Below are 4,296 nucleotides of genomic sequence, written 5' to 3'. Positions count from 1 at the left end.
CGGCCCTAACGACCCCCTCCACGGCCCGCTGCCTGGACCTGTTGATGGCCAGTTTGGCCAGGCCCAGGAGCAGACCCACGAGGAGGTCTTCGGACCTGCCCTCCCTCCTCCATACCGGGTGTCGACATTCCTTTTAGTGAGGACTGGTTGTTAAACTCTTGATGCACATAATGTGTTTCAGGTGTAATTCAGTTCTCATTAGGGGGTTGTTGTTTCACTGGCTGATTATAGCCTGTGTGTTATGGTTGTCTCTTTTTTTGTGAAAAGGACAATGTTAATTTTATGGTAGGGCTTAGGCCTTGGACTATAATTTTCTTTGTTTTTTTGTATGTGTCTTCTCTTTTTATTGGTGTTTGGACTGAGCCCTGTGGAAGACATACATTTTACCAGAGGAGCTGTTCCTGTGGGGAGGCCTAGCCCTGGGACTGTGCCTCTGAAGATTGAACACCTGTGTGTTTGCGCGCTGGGAGGTGAGCAGTTGTCGTATCCTGGAGTTTGGGAGAAGACCTATCCTTCAGGAGTGGACCAAACCCCTGTGAGTTAACTGCACAGTACAGTATTCTGTACTGTGTTCCTGTGAGTGGGCCTGGCTCTCCAAGGCTGGACCAGGACTCCATCGAGACTGAACACCTGTGTGCTGTGGGGTGTGCATTTGCTGCCTCCAGGAGTGGACTCTGCCCTTGGTTGTGGACTGGTTTTAACAACGGACTCTGCAGTTTGGAGCGGACTCTAATTCTGACATTGCATATTGTATACTGGAGTGGATTCCTATTGGAAATGGATTCCATATCTTGAAGACTGTATAGATTTGGACTGTGTACCAGAAAGGACTTTTTTAAAATTTTTGTTTTGGTAACTAACTGTATTGTGGTGTTTCCTAGGTCTATCACCCGCACTATCTTGTGTGTCCCTGGGTCTGGCAGGCCTTGCTGTAAACTGGGAGGCTCATGGGTCGTCCTGAAAGCTGTCAACCTGAGAGCCGGAGGGCGGGTAGGCCACCCTGATGCCAGTTGCCCTCAGAGCCAGATGGTGGGTAGGCTGTTCTGAGCGCTGTCATCCCAATAAGGGGTAATTGGGACAGGCTGTCCTAGAGGTGGTCGAAAGGTGTCAGAGCAGCGGAGAGCCAGAAGGCGCGTAGGGGTGGGCTACCCTACATGCTGTCGTTCCAGGGAAGGGGGTGTGCTGTCCTAGTGGTGGCCGAAAGGTGTGCCAGGATAGCCCACTGGTCGGAGGTGCAACGGGGTGGGTGAGAGCCCAATGATACGTAGGGGCAGACTGAGAGCTAGAAGGCGGGCAGCCGTCCTCAGCACTGTCACCCCAGGCAGGTAGTGGAGCGGGCTGCCCCAGAGGTGGTCGAAAGGTGCTGAGGGTGGTTAGTGAAGCCAGAAGGTGGGTAGGCCATCCTGACCGCTGTCACCCTGGGCGGGTACCGGGGTGGGCTGTCCTAGAGGTGGTCGAAAGGTGTGTCAGTGCGGACCGAGAACTGGAAGGGGCATGGGGCGGACCGAGAACCGGAAGGTGGGTAGGGCCGGGCTGCCTTAGAGTGGTCGGAGGATGGGAGGGACAGGGGCTTGCTGGGTCTGTTGTATGCATTTTTTTTTAAATGTAACTGGATTGTCCTTTTTATGTACAAATGTCACTGTCTTTTATATGTGAAACTGAGATTTGAGGTTTGTCCTCATCTCCCTGTAAACTGGTTGAACAGTAGGGTTTGGGGCCTAGTTTTGCTGCTGCTCTCCCTTGTAAAATTGCAGTTGTATACAGCTGTAAATGTTAACTGGTTTTGTAAACTGTTTTGTAATTTGTTTATAATATTTTATTAAACGGATTAAAAGTCTTCTCAATTTAGGGGACTGACTCTGTGCTGGTTGGTGTTACAGTCAGTGTATTACTGTTGGTTTCTGCTTTCCTTTTTTTTGAAGGAGGAAACCTGATTCCTGAATTACTGAGCCAGTTTGTTAACTGACATTCCTTTTAGTGAGGACTGATTGTTAAACTCCTGATGCACATAATGTGTTTCAGGTATAACTCAGTTCTCATTAGGGGATTGTTGTTTCACTGGCTGGTTACAGCCTGTGTGTTACTCTTTTCTCTCTTTGTCCTTTTCTCAAAAGTAAAAAAAATGTGGATTTTATGGTAGGGCTTAGCCCTTGGACTCTAGTTTTCTTTTTTTTTTGTATGTGTCTTCTCTTTTTGGTGTTTGGACTGAGCCCTTGTGGAAGACCTACATTTTACCAGAGGAGCTGTTCCTGGGACTGGGCCTCTGAAGATTGAACACCTGCATGTGTGCTGGGAGGTGAGCACTTGCTGTATCCTGGAGTTTGGCAGCAGAGCTTTCCTTCAGGAGTGGACCAAACCCCTGCAAGTTAACTGCACCTGTACTATGTTCCTGAGTGGGCCTGGTTTTCTAAGACTGGACCAGGACTCCATGGAGACTGAACACCTGTGCGCTGTGGGGTGTGCATTTACTGCCTTCAGGAGTGGACTCAATTTTGGACAATGCACCTCAAAAACTGGAGTGGACTCCATTTCTGGGAATGGACTCTATACTTTGAAGACTCTTTTGGACTGTGTACCAGAAAGGACTCTAGTTTTTTATTGGAAATTAACTGTATTGTGGTGTTTGTTGGGTCTATCACTTGCACTGTCTTGCATGTCCCTGGGTCTAGCAGGCCTTACTGTGAGCTGGGAGGCTCATGGGTCGTCCTGAAAGCTGTCACCCCAAAAGCCGGAGGGTGGGTAGGGCATCCTGTGAACCTGAAGGTTGGTAGGCTGTCCTGAATACCAGAGGGTGGGTAGGCCACACTGATGCCAGTCACCCCGAGAGCCAGATGGTGGGTAGGCTGTTCTGAGCGCTGTCGTCCCGAGAAGGGATGATCGGGGCGGGCTGTCCTAGAGGTAGTCGCAGGGTGTGTCAGAGCAGCCGAGAGCCAGAAGGCATGTAAGGACAGGCGGAGATCTGAAAGGCTTGAGGCTGCCCTGTGCACTGTTGTCCCTGGGGAAGGGATAGCCTGTCTTGGAGGTGGCTGGAAGTTGGGAGGGATGGGGGCTTGCTGGGTCTGTATTGTATGCACTTTTTGTTTCTATGTAATTGGATCGCCTGCTGTACAAATGTCATTCTTGCTGAGTTGTAATGTTTGAAATTGGGCTTTGAGGTTTGTCCTCATTTCCCTGAAAACCGGTTGAACGGTAGAGTTTGGGTCTTGCCTTTGCCATTCTTCTCCCTCGTAACAGTGCTGTTTCTCTGTATACAGCTGTGAATGTTAATCGTTTTAATAAAACAAGGGTGCTCCGCACCCCTCCTATCTGCGGGTTCAAGTGGCTGTCGGATGGGATGGCCGTAACGCTGAGCGTGACTAGGGTTGGGGACGTGCTGGGTCGTGGGGCTCTGGGCTGGACGTTGCCATAGGATATGGTGAGCAGGGGAGTGGTAGACATCTGGTACATGGCCACTACCATTCGATGCCTTAAAACGGCAGTGCTTGGACCTGACACAGTGCACCAGGATGAGGATGCTCAGGTGTGCGGTGGAATCCTGTCCGCGCTCACCCCTGCCTGGATGGAATTTCACAATGGCCCTAAGGTCCTGTACTACCCTCAGGAGCCTGAGCCGTCTCCAGAATTTCAGTTTTATCCCTTTTTTAAGGACGTAAAACACCAGCCCCTGTACAGACTGCTGCTGCACACCTTCCACCTCTTCTCCCTCATCCACCGACTGGACACGCCTTGGTGTGCCTGTTTGCCACTGGGCGGTGGGGATCCCCAGTGGAGGGCTCTCTATGCGGGAGTCCTTCCCCCTTTCTCTCGGGGATCTGGGATGGAGGGTGCTGCATGCAGCAGACCCCTGCAACAGCAGATTGTAGTGGTTCATGGACTCCCAGCCCAACTGCTTGTTTTGGCGTGCTGTAGAGTTCGAAGACCATGTATATATTTGGTGTGGGCGCTTGCACTCCCTTTTTGATTTCCTCAAAAACCACCTTCTCTGTTTTTGGTTGCACTTCAGTTCCCACGCTCCTGATCTTCGGACACCCGGTACAGAGGGGGAAGGGCAGGTCTGAAGACCAACTTGTGGGTCTGCTGCTGGGCCTTGCCAAACTGGGTGTCTCTGGCAAAGGTGCACGTGGTGTCTACTGACACCATTGAGCTGGTCAGGGAGAGGTGGGTGCCACAGGGAATGGAGTGCATTATTTCCCTGTCCAATTCTATTTTGATTTAATCCCTGCCTCCCCTTCACTATTTGCTCATGCAGCATTGCCCTTTTTGATGTGAAGGGCAGTGCTTGTCACTGGCCACTTG

This window comes from Chiloscyllium punctatum, chromosome 9, assembly GCF_047496795.1.
Source record: "Chiloscyllium punctatum isolate Juve2018m chromosome 9, sChiPun1.3, whole genome shotgun sequence".
Taxonomy (NCBI): Eukaryota; Metazoa; Chordata; class Chondrichthyes; order Orectolobiformes; family Hemiscylliidae; genus Chiloscyllium; species Chiloscyllium punctatum.
Note: the sequence above shows the minus strand (reverse complement) of the source record.